The sequence below is a fragment of the Delphinapterus leucas genome, chromosome 6, assembly GCF_059928025.1.
Source record: "Delphinapterus leucas isolate spDelLeu-1000000601 "Yukka" chromosome 6, BTC_Dleu_Yukka2, whole genome shotgun sequence".
NCBI classification, from domain to species: Eukaryota; Metazoa; Chordata; class Mammalia; order Artiodactyla; family Monodontidae; genus Delphinapterus; species Delphinapterus leucas.
Genome location: NC_143134.1, coordinates 29,101,604 through 29,121,240, shown reverse-complemented (window position 1 = coordinate 29,121,240; position 19,637 = coordinate 29,101,604).

Sequence of the window (19,637 nt, the reverse complement as noted above, 5' to 3'; positions counted from 1 at the left end):
AGGAGGTTATTATTTACACTTTTGGGGGATGTCACCTGGTTTCCATACCCTCTTACCTCCAAAAGCCTCAAGTTTGACATCTCCCAACACAGGTATGGGAATATATTTTGGCTAATATTTGTATGACTGTAGCAAGGTGATCCCTGAAGAGTGCACATAAACTGCTTCATTTTTTATTTATTTCAATACTTGGTTCTTTGGGTAGTTTTATCTTTCATGGTCATTAAACTTTTCAGCTCTTTCTCTGTACTTGATTAAAAACTTCATGAAAAAAGATAAATAAGATATGTTCTAATTGGTTCATGCCTGCATTTATTAGCTGTAATTATGTTGCCTGGTTTGATTCTTTCATGTTTTAGGTAATGACTGTGGTGTCTTGGGGTACTGGAGGATGTGCAAATCCTAGTCTCAAGTCATAGTACTTCTCTTCTTTGTGGTACAATCACAAGCCCAAAGTAGCCAGTCTGCCACATTTCCCCCAGTGTATCTCCCTGGTTGGTCGTTAAATATCCCTTCATTAGTGAACACATGTCACACTATTTCTATGGCATATTTTGTTGTTATGAGTACTTATGTCCCTTGGCTATGTAATTGACAAGCTTATTCCAAATGTCTAATATTTGATAGACCTATTTCTACAGTCGATTAGTTTATGATGTTATAACTCTAGTTACTTTATTCATATCCTAATTTTATTTTGATTTTTGAGTTTTACCTTTCTGGGATGTTGAAATATGTCTGATTGATATGTGAATTTGTTCTAATATTTGATGTATTTCCTTCCCAGTTATTTTTCTCCACATTTGTTTTCCACTTTGAGGACCAAATTGTTAGACCATTGAATATTATTTGAGAACAATTATGGATAACTTCTTAGTGACTTTCCTGAATGTCACATTTCCTTATCAATTATGTTATTTTTGACTTAGTTGATTTGCCTCTCTCCTTCTGTCCAAAGGGGTTATCTGTTGTTTACATGCTCATTTAAAGTCTTATTTTTTTTCATAATTACTAGTCTGGCCAATTTTAGGTTTTAGGTTTTCTTTTCTGGGTAGAGTTTCTCTTTTTATTTGTGTTTTAAAGGTTACTTGATATGTGGCCTGTATCAGTGTGATATATCCATGTGTGGTCTGTTATTCTTTTATGAAGGTCACTTGTCCATATGGCAGATGTTTCCATGATTCAAGTGCAATAAAATTAGTGTTCTCTCATTTTCTCAGCTAAAAACTTTCTCTGTATGCTTACTGGATTCTGAGTTATCTTGATTTCAGGTTTTTAAGAGTCTAAAGTGTGGATTTACCCTGGTTTATAATGACTAGAGTACGATTGTCTTCCACCTATAATTTTAATTTATATTTTCTATATGTAATATAGAAATTGTTAATTCTTTGAGTAGTTTATTTAGTGGAATCTCAAGTGCCCCAATCAGTGTAGCTCCTTCCAGGAGAGGTATTGTCTTTATATGAGTTTTAATGAGAATATCATCCACACATAAGTCAGGTAAAAATTTATATTCTATGTGTCAATCAGCATAGGCCCATGCTTTCATTCTTAACTTCATAATCATTATATTGTGTCTCTATAGTCTTTGCATGGTTTAGCTGTTTAGCTATTGTCTGGAGTTAGCCATCTGCTCCTTCATCCTGTAAATATCCATCTCAATAACAATTGTAACCTCTCTGGGATCTGCATTATAACAGAATTTAATCTGTCATCTCATGTTAACCATTCTGATATTTTCAGTACTTTTCTATATCTTCTGCAGTGTTGACCTTAGAGAGGATTAGTGTACAGAAGTTGGCTGTGTTATTCACACCCCTGTCTCCACGAGTTTTGTTTTTTTTTTCTGCACGCGGGCCTCTCACTGTTGTGGCCTCTCCCGTTGCGGAGCACAGGATCCAGACGCGCAGGCTCAGCGGCCATGGACCACGGGCCCAGCCGTTCCGCGGCATGTGGGATCTTCCCGGACTGGGGCACAAACCCATGTCCCCTGCACTGGCAGGCAGACTCTCAACCACTGTGCCACCAGAGAAGCCCGTCTCCACGAGTTTTATCGAAATACAAATAAGGCAACCCTTATATGCTGATGCTGAAAAGACATTTTCAGCAGGCTTCACGGTGACACTTAGCCACCACGCAGACACTTAAAGTCACAATTCATGAACTCAAATATTCTATATTAGAGCTCTTCCTAAACTAACTCAATTTCCTTAAGCCCCAATATTATGAAGAAAATTATTCATTTGTGTATTTATTAATTGTTTAAAATATATTTATTGACGGTCTTCTATGTGCACTGCCTGGAGTATGATGATGAACAGAAGCCCCAAACAATTGACGTCCTAGGTGCCTCTTTGATTATATCTTTCTCTCCCCTTACCCTACTGCAGCCATGCTGGCATCCTTCCTGTTCTGGGAGCACTCTCAGCATGTTTCAAGTCAGGCTTTCACCCTCACTCTTGGCTCTGTCTGTAACTCTCTGCTCTCAGGTCTCAGTATGCCTTACTCCCTCCTTTATTCTGATTCCTGCTGAATTATCACTTTCCCCAAGAAGGAAAATACTCCATATGGTAACTGCACTGTGTCGACTTAGAGAAGCTGGAACTACATTGCCTAGAATTTTCTCCCGTTTTTCCAGGTAGTGGTTAGGCAGAAAAGAAACGTGTGTAAAATGTGAAGGATGACATGAAACAACAGCCATCCCGATTCTGTGAAGAATGGCGTACAGCCCAGACACTGCTGCAGGTTTGCACATTTTTGCTGATGTACCAGCTCATCTCACTGGTGCAGGGCAATGTCTATGCACTCAGCTCCTTCAGTCCTGGGCCCAGTGCCTGTGCAGTTCCATGGTGAAAGGCTTAATCTCTTCTTGCAGGTCATTGACTTTATCAAGGTTGGGAGAGACATATAAGTCCAGTTTGTCTGTGAGGTTTCCATTCTGTCCTTGCCCTTTCCCACTCCACATCCAGGTTTCCCCAGCTGACCTCTGATGATTTCAGTCCTGATACTGGAGCCACATGCAAAAGCTTCATACAGATTTCTCCACCAGCTTGCATGATTGCACAGGGACCAATCCCTATGAAGACACCTTATTCCATAACTCCCAGTGGTTCTGCTTTTTTTTTTTTTCGGTACGCAGGCCTCTCACTGTTGTGGCCTCTCCCGTTGTGGAACACAGGCTCTGGACGCGCAGGCTTAGTGGCCATGGCTCACTCATGGGTCCAGCCGCTGCGTGGCATGTGGGATCTTCCCAGACCGGGGCACGAACCTGTGTCTCCTGCATCGGCAGGCGGACTCTCAACCACTGTGCCACCAGGGAAGCCCGGTTCTGCTTCTTTAATCAGCAATTAGAGAGGCACTTTACCTAAAACTGTATCTTCTATCACTCACTGTTTCCTAATCTTGCTTTGCTTGATTTTCCTTTGTATTACTTATCACTTACCAACAATATATTAGACAACAATTTGTTTGTCTGTTTGATTCCTATGTTTTCCACTTACATGAAAGCTGCCATAAAGCAAGAAATTTGTTCTCTTTCACCTCCGACTGCCCAGTTCTTAACACAATGCCTTGCATATCACTCAATATTTGTTAAATGAATGAAAGATTGAACAGTTTCTCAGAATTTATATTTTAAAAGATTTTTGCAAGTATTTTCTTAATGTCTGTGACTCGTGGCTTTTATTTTAATCTTGTATATTAACTCTTCTCATAAAGGAGTTTTAAATTTAAATATTTCCATGCATTACTTCTGTTTTTCATGTCTTCCTTAAGAAGGCATTTCTTACATCTAGATGTATATCCAAAATAAGTACTTTTTTTGTCCTGAAAGATGACTTGGCTGCTAAGAAACTCTCATTTCAAAAACATTTACTCTCAGAACTTTGAAGGGTTTTCATTAACATATTATTTTATAAAATTAGTTTTGTAATATAAGAGCTACATAAAAATATAATTGTATAAAATTCAGCCTTAGAGATACAGCGTATGTTCTTACTGATCACTCCCCAATTCCAAGTTAGCTAATGTTAATAAGTTTAATTCCCCTTGTCAAATATAATTACTCTTGTCCTGGCTATCCTTCCAAGTCATTTTTTCTGGGTATTTGTACCCAGAAAGTCATTCCCTTCACTCTCAATATATATTCATGCATGTTTAGTATGTACCAGTTATTATTTTAGGCATTGAGAATACAATGGTGAATAAAGGCTTACCTTCAGTAGCATGTATTTATAGGGTAGGAGCAGATATTAAATCCATATCCACACAATATATATAAAATATCTGGCAGTGATAAGAGCTATAATAAAAAATAAAACACAAAGAAAAAGAAAAGAGAGTAGCAAAGAGTTGTTTTAGAGAGGACCATCCCAGAAAGTATTTCAGAGGGAGAAGTCAGGGCTAGAGACATATATTTGTGAGTGATGCAATTCTTTTGGTGCTTGTATCCAAAGGATTTGATGGGATCACACAGAGAGTAAGAGTAGATAGAGAAGAGATCCAAAGACTAGGCTCCGGGACACACTATCATTTAGAAGTTGTGAAAAATTAGATGGTTCAGCAAAGAAGACCAAGGACTGGCTATAGATGTAAAAAGAAAGTTAGGAGCCTGTGTTGATTCAGAAGCCAGCATAGGAGAGTGCTTCAAGAAGGAAGTATTTAATCATTTGTGGAGTAATTTAGCAATCTGTTTCAAAGCCTCCTGAGATGTAAAGTAAGATGAGGACATAGGATATTCGTTGAACCTTAGCAATGTAGAAATGATAATACATAGGCAGACATACCTTGTTTCATTTTATTGCACTTTGTGGATACTGCATTTTTATAAATTGAAGGTTTGTGGAAACCCGGCATAGAGCAAGTCTATTGGTGCCATTTTTTTCCAACAGCATTTGCTCACTTTGTGTCTCTGTATCACATTTTGGTAATTCTTGAAATATTTCAAATTTTTTCAGCATTATTATATTTGTTATCCTGTTCTGTGATCAGTGGTCTTTGATGTTCCTATTGCAATTTTTGGGGTGCCACAAACTGTACCTACATAAGGCAGCAAACATAATTGATATATATTGTGTGTGTTTTCACTGCTGCACTGACCAGCTGTTCCCCCATCTATCTCCTTCTCATCAGGCTCCCCTATTTTCTGAAACACAACAATATTGAAATTAGGCCAGTTAATAATCCTACAATGCCTTCTAAGTGTTTAAGTGAAAGAAAAGTCACACATCTTTCACTTTAAATCAAAAACTAGAAATGATTTAAGCTTTGTGAGGAAGGCATGTCAAAGCCAAGACAGGTTGAAATCTAGACCCCTTCTCTTGTGCCAGACAGTTAGCCAAGTTATAAATGCAATGGAAAAGTTCTTGAAGGAAATTAAAAGTGCTACTCCAGTGAACACACGAATGACAAGAAAATGAAACAACCTTATTGCTAATATGTTTTAGTGATCTAGATAGAAGATTAAACCAGCTACAACATTCTCTTAAGCTACAGCCTAATTCAGAGCAAGGCCCCAACTCTCTTCCATTATATGAAGACTAAGAGAGGGGAGGAAGCTTAAGAAGAAAAGTTTGAAGTTAGCAGAAGTTGATTCATGAGGTTTAAGGAAAGATACCATCTCTATACATAAAAGTGCAAGGTGAAGAATCAGCGCTAATGTAGAAGCTGCAGCAAATTATCCAGAAGATCTACCTAAGATAATTATGAAAGTGGCTACACCAAACAACATATTTTCAATGTAGATGAAACAGCTTTATATTGGAAGAAGATGCCATCCAGGACTTTCGTAAGATAGAGAGAGGTCGATGCTTAGCTTCAAAGGACAGGCTGACTTTCTTGTTGGGGACTAATGCATCTGGTGACTTTAAGTTGAGATCAATGCTGATTTACCATTCTGAAAATTCTAGGGCTGTTCCGAATTATGCTCAATCTACTCTGTCTGCACTCTAGAAATGGAACAACAAAGCCTAGATGACAGCACGTCTGTTTACAACAAGGTTTACTGAGTATTTTAAGCCCACTGTTGAGAACTACTGCTCAGAAAAAAAGATTCTTTTCAAAATATGCTCATTGACAATGCACCTGGTCACTCAAGAGCACTGATGGAGATGTACAAGAGTAATGTTGTTTTGATGCTTGCTAATACAACATCCGTTCTGCAACCCATGGATCAAGGAGTCATTTCAACTTTCAAGTTTTATTATTAAAAAAAACACATTTTGTTAAGGCTATGGCTTCCATAGATAGTGACTCCTTTGTCAGATCTGGACAGCATAAATTGAAAAATTTCTGGAAAGTGTCACCATTCTAGAAGCCATTAGGAACATTTCTGATTTATGGGAAGAGGTAAAAATATCAACATTAACAGGAATTTGGAAGAAGTTGATTCCAAACCTCATGGATGACTTTGAGGAGTTCAAGACTTCAGTGGAGGAAGTAAATGGAAATGTGGTGGAAATAGCAAGAGAACTAGAAATAGAAGAGGAACCCAAAGATGTGACTGAATTGCTACAGTCTTATGATAAAACTCTGTTTCTTTTTATGGCTGAACAGTATTCCATTAAATGGATGCACTGCATTTTCCTCTATGTATTTACATGCGGATAGACATTTTGGTAGTTTCCAGTTTAGGGCTGGAAATGCTATAAACATTCTTGTACAAATTATTTTGTGAGCATATGCTTTTGTTTTTCCTGGATAATTACCTTGAAATGAACTTCTGGCTCTAATTTTAGTTGATGTTTAACTTCATATGAAAGAGCCAAGGAGTTTTCCAAAGTGTTTGTAGCATGCACCCACAGTGAATGAGTTCCAGTTGTTTGCATGAAAGTTCCATTTTCCAAGTTAACACTTGAAATTGTCAGTCTTTCAAATTTCAGCCATTCTAGTAAGTGAAGTGATAACTCACTGTGTAAGTCATCTTACTGATGACTAATGAAGTTGTTCATCCTATGAAATGTCTGTTCAAGTCTTTGCTCACCCCCTGCTTCTTTTTTTGTGTTGGGTTATTCTTCTTTTGATTATTGTTTTGTAAAAATATATATTCTGGATACCATTCCTGGTGCCTTATTTTCTCTAAGTCTTTGCCTAGTATTTTTATTTTCTTGATGGTGATTTTTAATGAGCAGTAGTTTCTAATTTTATTAAAAGCTAATTTTTTGTTTTTGAATTTTATGGTTAGTTTTTTGTGTGTTCTATCTTAAAAAGTCACAAAGATATTGTCTATTTTTAATAATTTTATCTTTGTGATTTAACACTTATATCTATGATTGATCTGAAATTAATTTTTGTTTTCAGTTCATGGTTCACTTTTTCCTTATGGATATCTAGTTTTTCCAGCACAAGTTTTCAAAAATACTTCCCTCATTGAAGTATCATAGTGTATTTGTTGAAAATCTAATAATTGCATTTGTGTAGATTTATAATGTGTCTATAAAGTCTGGACACATATAATATTATTTTAAAATGTTCAGTTACAGAATAGTAATAAATCGTTTATTATGTGTTTGCCTGTGTTTCTAAGATCTGTCGGTCACACTTTATCGCAATTTTTGATTCTGTTCTATCGACCTACTTGTCTATCCTTTCACCACTGTCACACTGTCATGATTGCTATATCATTACAGTAAGTCTGAAATCAGGTAGTATTTTGTTCTTATTTTTTGAGATTATCTTTGCTTTTCTAGGTCACCTATAACAAAAATTCTTAACTCACTTTGTTAATTTCTACCAAAAAAAGTCTACTATAATAAATTTATAGATTAATTTGGGAAACTGAAATCTTAACAATGTTGTATCTTCCAAACTAAAATTGTGATGTATCTTTCCATTTATTTAACTCCTTAATTCTCTCAGAAATATTGTGTAGTTTTTTTTTTTGTTTTTTTTTTTTTGTGGTACACGGGCCTCTCACTGTTGTGGCCTCTCCCACTGTGGAGAACAGGCTCCGGACGTGCAGGCCCAGCAGCCATGGCTCATGGGCCCAGCCATTCCATGGCATGTGGGATCTTCCCAGTCTGGGGCACGAACCCATGTCCCCTGTATCAGCAGACAGACTCTCAACCACTGCGCCATCAGGGAAGCCCCTATTGTGTAGTTTTATTTTATAGAACTTACACATATTTTAAAAATTTACTCCTAGGTATCATTTTGTTATTGTAAATGACATTTTTAAAAATTTCAATTTCAGTCATTTGTTGCTATTATGTAGAAATATAATTATTTATATACAGAATTTGAATCCTGCAACCTTGATAAATTTGCTTACTTGTTCTAGTAGCTGCTTTGAATATTCTTTAGAATTTTCTATGTATTCAGTGAATGTCATGTGCAAATAGAAACATTTTTTTCTTTTTCCTTTTCAATCTTTTGCTTTTTTTTTTTTTCCTTGCTTTATTGCAGTGGCTGGAACTTCCAGTACAATATTGAATAAAAGCCATGATAACTGACATCCTTGCTGCGTTCCTACTCTTAGGGAAAGATTTTCAGTCTCTTCCTATTAAGTATGCTTTTACCTTTGGGTTTTTTGGTAGATACCCTTTATCAGGTTGAAGTAGTTTTCTTTTATCCCACTTTGCTGAGAATTTTTATCATGAATGGGTACTGGATTGTGCTAAATGTTTTATTTGCATCAATTAAGATGATCACATGCTTTTTTCTTGTTCTGTTTTTATTGTTAATAACATTCTTCCTCTGTCATACTTTGGAATTTTTTCACAGTGCTTGTTTTGTATTCCAAAAGTCTCTCTTGCAGATACAGTGCAGGTATATGCCTTGGATTCCAGCAAGTATAGGGCATGACGGACTTCCCTTAAAAAATGAGCTCAATCAGGCCTCAGGCAGGGAGCAACCATTTCTGCTGTCTGAGTGATGGCTAAGTGGTGGCGGCAGCCGTTCCCCCACCCATCCTCTATGGGCTTCTGGAGCTGGCAAGTGACTCAGCTTCTTCCTGGCTGGTTCTGAAGTGTGCTTCTGCAGTGTTTGCTGCCTCCCTCATGAGTTCTTCAGTATATGTCTCTCTTAACTTTCCTGCAAGTTTGACTGTAGTCTGTTTCTGAAAGTTTTCCATAAATTCACTGAGGTTCATAATATCCTTGAAGGGAATTATCTGCTTTCCACCAAAATACCCATAGCTAATTTTATTTTAGTTCAGACTGTATGCAGATGTCTGAGTATTTTTGCACTTCATCTTGGTGTGAATGTACAGGAGTTTGCCAAGTTAAATACTCAGGAGAGGGATTATTATGCAATGCAAATTGTTTTCCAAGGGGATTATATCTTTCAACATCTACTGGCAAGTGTTTCCATTGCTTTGTATGATATCCAAATTTATTGACTGACCTTGTAAATCTAGCTACCCTGGTAGATGGAAAATGGTATCTCTTTGTGATTTTTATTAGTAAGACTTTGAGTAAAAATGAGGTTAAGCATCTTTTGATTTGTTTCTTGGTCTTTTAATGTTTACTTTTAGGTAAAATCACTTTTCAGGTTTGTGCAATTTTTGGGGGGTTGTTTCCCCTTTTCTTACTGATTCGTAGAAGCTCCATTTTATTTCTTTTTTGAGCTAGACATTTTGCAAACATCTCACCATTTTTGACTTTTACTTTTCATGTTCTTTAGTGTGTATTTTAAAATTGAAGTTTTACATTGAATTTAATCAGTTTTATAAGTGGTTTTATTATTGGTGTCTTGTTTAAGAAATTTTTTTTTACCCCCTTACTCCCTTTATGATATCATAAAGACATTTCCCTTATATATATTTTTCTAAATGCTACATTTAAAGAAATTAACAAATCTTTAATACAACTAGAATTGTATTTTTTTCTTTTTTCATTTTCCCTTCTCATTTGGAAGTTTAAACCTTTTATTTGTATTTCTTAGTGCTTATCTTTGCACTAAGTGCATACTTAACTATTCTAAAAGTAGTCAGTATCTTAAACCCTCTTCTACAGTGCAAGAACATTAAATTTACTTCACCTCCCTCCACATATCCATGTTATTTTCCAGCGTTTTAGTTCTGTATTCTTTTATTCCCATGAATTAGACATCATTATTATTACTTTCATTATTTTATACAAACAATACTTATATTTTACTTACAGATAGTTCAACAGGGGGCATGCTTCCTGGGTGGAATGTTATTGTTTTCAATATCAAAAATATTTCAATGTCACTTGACAATGTCTTTTGGGCTCTTATGTGGCTGTGGAAGTACGTTTCTAGTAGAAGTGGCTCCAGATATTGTGGGATCTGAATTTATATTAGCATCCACAGTCTCAGCTAGCCCTGAAAATCAATATGCCTTACTTTAACTAGACTTTCTTTCTCAAGGTTTATCAAACAGGAACTGATATGGCCATTTATCCCATTACTAAATATGTAGCTGACACTAGACACTTAAGTTACAATCACTCAACCATATGACCTCTGAAGGTACGAAGCAAAATTTTTCCTCTTGTTTGAAAAAAATGCATGCTCATTACTTATTTTTAAACTTCAAAATATTTTGCATCTTGAATCTGGTTATCTATAAATTTTAGCATAGCACTTTGGGTTTTCTGGCCCAAGTGTTATTATTCTCATTTAATTTACAATTAAAACCCTTATTTTTTAACATAAGGAAGATTTATTTCTCAAGGACAAGCATGAAATTGTACCTTCTATATTTCTTATGGCTTTATTTGTTTGACAGAATCACATTGACAAGCAGAACATGGTGAAATAATGAAGAGGAGGGAGAGGAGGAGGGCAGAGTTGGGCATCTGTTTCTACAGCAAATTTTAACTCAGAAAGAGTACAATGAGATTTTGAGGCTTATGAGATACCCTCTGCTATTTTATACTTATCTTAGGATACTTGATACCACCCAGAGATAATCCACAGTCTTATAATCATTTTTACCTGCACTAGATTCATATTAGCTAGTGTTTTTCCATATTATTTATGCAGACAATATTCATTATGTTTAACTGTTTAGTTATCATAAAAATGCAATAAAATATGCACTTTCCTTCTGTAGTTATATTAAGACCTTTTATACACGCAATTAGATATTCTGTTAGCTTCAGCCATAGAGCTAGTGCATGATATATAAACTGAACTTTGTTTCCTGAATGGAAGAGAATCCTTGATGGTCTTAATTCCTGTGCTACTTCATCTAAACACCTTTTTAAATACCTGGAATTCAACACCGCCCGGTAGTAAATGTGTATAAAAGAAGGTAATTTGTGATATCTTCTTAACAATACTGGTGATCGCTTTTAATCTCTTGCTTGATTTATCCTTTCACCAGCTGAGAAAATTGTAGTCTGCCACGTTCTACTGCTGATTTTCTAAGGTATGACAAGTTTCAACGGAGAAATTTGTACTTGTACGGTCTTGTATAATCACCAGCTGTTGGTTCAAGGAAATCAAGAGACCATGGCACAAAATCAATTACTGTAGTAAAATTGCCTAGAAAAACTGGAAATAACAATAGAACACACATTTGGTCACACACCATTTGCATCCTTACATATAAGAACTCGTTTAATTTTTAAACAAATTTGAGTTGTTATTTTTAATGATAAAATTATTTTTTATATTTTTCACATGAGGAAAAAGTGGTGTAGGTCCAGCCTGGAAGGGGAAGAGATAAGACTTGAAACCAGACTATAAGACGTCTCTATAAGACGTTGCTAGGGGTTTTCCTTGAGATGGTCATGAAATATGTGCTGTGGGGATCATATTCATAATCAAAGGCATCTCAAATTAGTAATATATGCAACATAATAAAAGAATAGAAAATAAATCTATCTTTTTTAAAAAGAATGGAGAAATAATCTTTTTGAATTCACCTACATAGATCATTTTAGTGACACAGCTTTACACACTAAGTAAAGGAGTTGGGAAGATTAACCACCTTTGTATTAGTAGCCTAGGGGGGATATAGAAAAACTCCAACAAGGAAGGAGTAGTCAACAGTGATCGATGTTGCTGAGAGTCAGGTAAGATAAGAATGGAATGAAGCCCATAGTGCTTGGCCACATGGGTGTCATTGGCAACCCAGACAAGAGGGATTTTAGATAAGTGGTGAGCATAAAACCCTATTTGGAGTAAGATGAGGAGTGATTAAAAGGTGAAGAACTGGAGGCACTTTGTGCAGATTTCTATCTTGAGAACTTGGTATACAAGTGGGAGCAGAGAATTGGGGCTGTTGACAAGCTGAGAGGCTCAGGAAATTATTTTAAGATGAAAAATACCAAGTCTGGATCCAAGCAACTCTTGGATAATAATGGGAATGCCAGTTTACATTTAAATTCCTTTTTTGTTGTTGTTACCTTGAAAAATGTGGTTCTAGTATGTATGTACCTGGATAATACTTTGAGGTAATAACTTATTATTATTTTTTTAATTTCCCTCTTTCCTTACCCCTAAGTCAAGCACATAGCCCACTCTGTGACCATGTGGCATGGGAGAGACAAAAGTGGAGAGTTCATGAACCAAATCTTTATCCATGATGAACCCCAGATGTTTATCCTCACTACTTATGCAAAGATAGTGTTACAGAAGTACTTCTCAAAAGAATGTTTTTGATTTCACCAATACTACATTGAATAAAAATGGTTAGAATGATCATTCACATCTTATTCCTGATTTTAGAGAAAATGCCTGCAGTTTTTCACTGTTGAGTATGATGTTGGCTATAGATCTGTCATATGTGACCTTTATTATGTTGAGGTATGTTCCCTCCACATCAACTTTGTTGAGAGTTATCATAAATGGATGTTGAATTTTGTCAAAAGCTTTTCCTGAATTTATTGAGATGAGCATATAGTTTTTTTTCTTCAATTTGTTAATGCGACATATAACATTGATTTGTGGATATTGAACCATCTTTTCATCCTTGGGATAAATCCCACTTGATTATGGTATATGATCTTTTTAATGCACTGTTGGATTTGTTTTACTAACATTTTGTTTAGGATTTTTGCATCTATGTTCATTAGTGATGTTAGCCTGTAATTTCTTTTTCTCGTGGGGTTTTCTTTATGTGGTTTTGGTATCAGAGTAAAGCTGGCCTTATAGAATGAGTTTTGAAGCATTCCTTCCTCTTCAGTTTTTTGGAATAGTTTCAGAAGGATAGAAGTTAACTCTTCTAGTAAGATTCACCTGTGGAGTCATCTGGTCATGGACTTTTGTTTGTTGGTAGTTTTTTTTTTTTTTTTTTTAATTACTGATTCAACTACATTACTGGTAATTGATCTGTTCATATTTTATATTTCTTTCTGATTCAGTCTTAGGAGATTGTATATTTCTAGAAGTTTATCCATTTCTTCTATGCTGTCCATTTTATTGACATATAATTGTTTGTACTAATCTCTTATGTCCTTTGAATTTCTGTGGTGTTGGTTGTAATATCTCCTCTTTCATTTTTTATTTTATTTACTTGGGCCCTCTCCCTTTTTTCCTGATGAGTCTGGATAAAGATTTATCAATTTTGCTTATCTTTTCAAAGAACCACCTCTTAGTTTCACTGATATTTTGAATTATTTTTTTAGTCTTTATTTCATTTATTTCTGCTTTTTATTATTTCTTTCCCTCTACTAATTTTATTGTTATTCTTTTTCTAGTTCCTCTAGGTTTAATGGCTTTTATTCTTAATATAAGGAAGAACCATAGATCTGACTTTAGTTTGAAAAGTATCACTTTGACTGTTACGTTGAGACTACTTGTAGGGTTTTATCTGTCAGGATCCTGTTAGAAAAGAGATGGCACACATAACTTAGTAATTTGAGAAAAATTAAAATGTGAGTAGTATGGGCAGGAAAGAGGGAAAATCCAAGACATAGGGCAAGTATGAGTTCTAGCAACATGATGGTGATGGTGCTGGTGGCACATACTGTCACTCTTAGACCTGAAGAGGCAGGAGCGCCGCTCTAGAAGTCTTCCTAGAATCAGGGAGAAGAGAGTTGTGTGGAGAAGGCAACCTTGATAAGAGTTATAACCTTTGATTGAGGGACCCAGGCACCCTGTAGTAGGATGAAAATAATCCTCAAAGATATCAGGTCCTAGTCCCTGGAACCCATTAATGTTACATTATATGAAAAAATGGTCCTTTCAAATAGGATTACACTAAGAATATTGAGATGGGGAGATTATCTTGGATTATCCCTGTGGGTTCTAGGTACAGTCATAAGTGTCCTTATAAGAGAAAGGCAGGAGAATTTGAAAATTAGAGTGATGCTGCCACAGCCAAGACACACGGGCAGCCACCAGAAGCTGGAAGAGGCCAGGAAGGAATAGTCCCCTATAACCTCTGGAGAAAGCATGGTCTTGATTTTGGTCCAATAATACTGATTTTGGACTTCCTATCTCTAGACTGTGAGAAAATAAATTTCTGTTTTTTTACATCCTCAATTTGTGATTAATTTGTTATATCAGCCCTAGGAACCTAATAAGCCCCCACAGTGTCCTCTGTCCCACTGGTTTCCTGCCAGGAATCCTTGCCATGTAGAGCCAAGTGGGTGGCAGAGCATAAGCCAACTCACAATCTGAGGCACAAAGCAGTCATGTGAAAAGCAGAGAGTAGATTTGAGGGCCAAATAGATATCTGCCTCAAAGGACAAGGAAAATAGTAGTAGAACCAGTTAAGAAGTTGTTATAAATATCCAGGCAGCATATATTGGTAAGCACACTAATGTATCTGCAGGGAAGATCAGACTGGATGTATGTTCAAGATGAGGCCAGTGGAATGTTCTGACATGTTTGATATGAGTATGAGAAAAAGAGAAGGGTCAGTAATGGCTCAATGGATTACAGATGAAACAACTGCAAGATGTATTCTCACTATGAAGGCAAGTACTTAGGGAAATCCAAAGTTCACAGCAGAGAGAGAAATGAAGACAATAGAGGAATATGAAGTTTCTGGCTCCCACATTCACAGTAGACATTAAACCAACACATCTGCCAGCAAGATTAACATAAAACCTTATGCTAAGGGTCCATTTACCTAATTTCCTTTTACTTAGTACAACATGTCTGGCTTTCAACAAGAAATTATGTCAGGCTAAAAGGCAAGAAAAAAGAGAACTGTCTGAAGAGACAAAGCAATCATTAGAACTACACCTAGATATGGCACAGATGTTGGAATCACCAGACAAGAAATTTAAAATAACTATGTTTAATATAATAAAGACTCTAATGGAAAAGTAGAGAACCAGATGAATAATGTAAGCAGAGAGAAAGGCACTCTAATAAAAAAGGAAAATTAAAGGCTAGAAATAAAAAAAAATACGGCAACCACAACAACAAAAATACTGCAACAGAAATGAATTCCTTCGATGGGCTCATCAGTAGACTCAACACAACTGAAGAAAGATTCAATAAGCTTGAAAATAGATCCATAGAAACTTCTCAAACTGAAATTTGAAGACTAAAAAAAGATTGAAAAATCAAGACATCCAAGTACTGTGAACAAACTTCTAAGGTAGAATATAATTTCACTACCAGAAGCAGAAGGAAAGAATAGAACAAAAGAAATATTTGAACTAACAATAGACAGGAACTTTCCAAAATAAATGACAGACACCACAGCACAGACCCAGGATACTTGAAGAACACTAAGCAAAATATAAATGTATAAAATCCATACCTAGGCACATCCTATTCGAACTGTATAAAAACACAGAAAGAGCAAATCTTGAAGAAAGCCAGAGGGGAAAAAAGAAACTTTATCTGTAGTGGAACAAGGAAAGTAATTACATCAGACACCATGCAAATAAGAAGCGAGTGGAATGAAATACTTAAAGTCTTAAAATATCACCAACCTATAATTCTATACTACAGAAATATTATATTCTCCAAAAGTGAAAGAGAAATAAAGACTTTCTCAAATAAAATCTTAGAAATTCTATTTCAGCACAACTTCCTTGTAAGAAATATTAAAAGATTTGATTCAGAAAGAAGGAAAATGATATAGCTTAGAAACTCAGATCTGCATGAAGAAGAGTTAAGAGAATGAATAAAGGTAAAATAATATCTTTCATTTTTCTTATTAACTCATCTAAAACGTAGTTGTTTTGTTAAAGTAGCAATGCATTAAATGATTGTAGCATAGAGAGAAGTGAAAAGAAAGGCGCAATGCTACAAGGGACCAGAAAAAGAAAGGAGTTGATAATACTGTTATAAGATACCATATTCATGTGAAACAGTATAGTGTTATCTGAAGATAGACTTAAATTCTTTAAAAATGCATATTTTATAAGGCAAAGTCACTAAAATTTATTTTTTAAAAGGAAGTATAACTGATACGCTAAGAGGGAAGATCAAATGGAGTAATTTAAAATCTCTATTTAAATCAGAAAATGCAGAAAAAGGGAGAAACAAAGAACAAATGCAACAAATAAAAAACAATTATGTTAATGGTATACATTAATCCAAATATATCAATAATCACTTTGTTAATGGTCTAAGTACACCATTACAACACAGAGACTGTCTTGAATGCACTTGCAAAAACCCCACATATTGTTTGCAAGATATCAATTTTTAATATACAGACTCAGGTTGAAACGAAAGATGTGGAAAAAATAACAATAATCAAAAGGAAGCTAGAGTAGCTATATTAATTCAGATAAAGCAAACTTAAGAACAAGAAAGATTATCAGGGGCCAATTCTCCAAAAAAATCTATACAAATCCTAAAATGCCAAATTGCATGAGGCAAAACCAGATAGAATTTAAAGGAGAAATTGACAAATCCACTATTAGACTTGAAGATATAAATACCCCTCTATCAGTAATTTACAAATAAATTTGACAGGTCAGTAAGGATGTAGATTACTTAAACAGCACTTTCATTAACATGACCTAATTGACCAAATGTTCCATCCAACCACTACAGAACATACATTCTTCTCAAATTCACTTGGAACATTCATCATGGTGGACCACATTCTGGCCATAAAACCCACCTTAACAAATATAAAAGAACAGAAATCTTTCATATAAACTATGTTCTCAGAGAACAATGAAATTAAACTAGAAATGAAAACCTGAGAGACAGCCAGAAAACTTACAAGTATATGGAGATTAAAAACTTACTTCTAAATAAAATGTGAGTCAAAGAAGTCTCCAGAGAATTTTAAAAATATTTAGAGCTAAATGAAAATAATTTTTTTTCAACATGTGTGGAATGCTGTGAAGGCAGCACTCAGAAGGAAATATAAACTTTAAACGTATACATTAAAAAAGAAGAAAGATCTAAAATCTTGAGAAAAAAGGGCAATTTAAGCCTAAAGCAAGCAGAAGAAAATAAATTAAAAAAACTAGATTAGATATCAATGAAATTAGAAATAGAAAAACAATAGAGAAAAATCAATGAGATATGTTTCTTTAAAAAGATCATTGAATTTATAAACCTCTAGTGAGGCTAAGCAAGAAAAAACGAAAGAAGACACAAATTATTAAATATCAGAAATGAAAGAAGGTCATCATTACTGAGCACAAGAACATTATAAAGACAATAAAGGAATAGTATCTGACAACATTTAATAACATAGATAAAATTGGAAGGCTATGACAATGCTATGTAATACAAAATTTTAAATATATGTAATTTGATTTTAAACTCTCTGATAGAATATTTCGTCCTTTTTTTGCACCCCATGTAGTTTCTTATACATATAATTTCTAAAAATATGGAGTTATTAATAAAATTTTTCCAATATCTTATCTTTTTTTTAATGCTGTGTCTTCATTACATCAAAATAACGTATGTCTGTTTTTTCCACACACCATCTGCAGAACAAAATGACAATATTCCTTGAAAATATAAAAATACCTTATGTTCTTACTCTCTCAGCTTTTTGGATTCAGTGTCACTGAGAAGAAATTAATTGGATCACTCTAAATGAGAATGCAACTGAAGTAATAGTTTGGAGGTAAAAAGACAAAAAGTAGCCCAATGTAGAGTGAGAGGATGATGTGCTTGCCAAGACTAGAAAAGTTTGGACCTCAGCATCCAATGGAGGTCATTGGATGGAAGAATAGTGTGTGATGCACCGAAGGAAGGCTGAACTTCTGCATTACTGATAAGGAGGCTGAGTAAAACTCCCTGTGCTCCAGCTTGGAATAAAGGGATAGAAGCCTTGCTTATATCACCTTTATTTAAATGTCCTATGGGCTTGGATGATATCAGTGACCAAAATGCACACTCGATAGCAGAGAGACTGTCAGGTGTATTGACCTGTGGAAATGTCTCTTTCCATGGGCCCCAAAGATGACTGATGTTGGACATCTTGACTTTTTGTCAAGGGAGAACTCAGAGCCATGCTGTACATGATTGAGAGCAAAAGCCATAAGATATTTTCTTTTGCATTTCTATTGAAGTGAAGGAGGGGATTCATAGACTTGCACTTCATAAATGTTATCTTTGTGAATAACATTACCAAGAGATTTATACAGAATATCCCAGAGTACTTCAAACAAGTGAGATCAGATAGATGAGGTTGTTCTGATGTGTACCTCAAGTTTAGGGTCTAGGTATTCAAGTCAGATGGGCCCCATTTCAAATCCTCTGTCATTTATTTTCTGATTTTGAATAATTTATTTAATTTCTGTGAGTTTTGGTTTCCTTACTGCCAAAATAGATAATAATATGTACAATGTTGGCTTTTTCTGAGAATCACATAAAAAAGCATAAAGCACCAAATATAGGATAATAAGCAGTTGTTATCTTGAACTAAAAAGAACAAAACATAGTTCTCAAACATATGAAAAGAGAAAAGCTTTTTTTTATGTGTGTTTGCTTTTGCTTTATTCTTTTTAGGAATATAATGTAGAGGAAAGAGTTTCAAGCCATTTCGGTGTTGGTCACTAATGATTTGGAGGCTCTCGCCTAAAGTGTGAACTTCTATCTTCACTGTCACAGATGACATAGATTTTAAGTTTAGAAGGAAATGGCATGTAACTTTTCTGATATTTTAGGATTTCTCTGGGGGTGGATATATGTGAAGTGAAATGGAAGAAGAAACTCTGTTAAAGAATGAAGGAATTGTGAAATCACACTTTAAATTACTGAGATTTCTTATGGATTGTGGAATTCTGCTGTGAATAGAGCAGAGTGGCTGGGTTCTAGAGTGGGGAAAAGTTTCTGCCTTGGAAAAGCAGAGTTATAATGTAGATATAATATCCCTAAAAGAAGAAATCTCTTTTACAAATGCAATTATTTATCCAATAAATATTTATTATCTATCAACTTTGTGCCAAACACTGTTCCAAATGGGTATTAACCTGATTAAATCCCTCAGGGACATGGCATCCTAGTTGGTAAGAAAGACCACAAACAAGTAAAGAATTTCATAAGTGCTAAGTGCTAATAAGAGAAAAAAAAAATGTGCTGGGATAAAAGTTAATATAAGGGTATCTTAAGTACATAGTTCCCCTAACAATTTACATGGTGGCTGAGATCAAGAGCAATATCAGAAAGTGAGTGGAAGCTGGAGGACAAGCAAAGAGCAATGGGAAGAATGTTCCAGGAAGGGTAAAAAAAGCAGCAAAGGCACTAAAGTGACAAATAGATTGATCCATTCTAGGAAATTGAGAAGGCTGGCATTCGTTGGGTGGAAAAGTCTGGAGAAACAGTCATTCAAATTCACC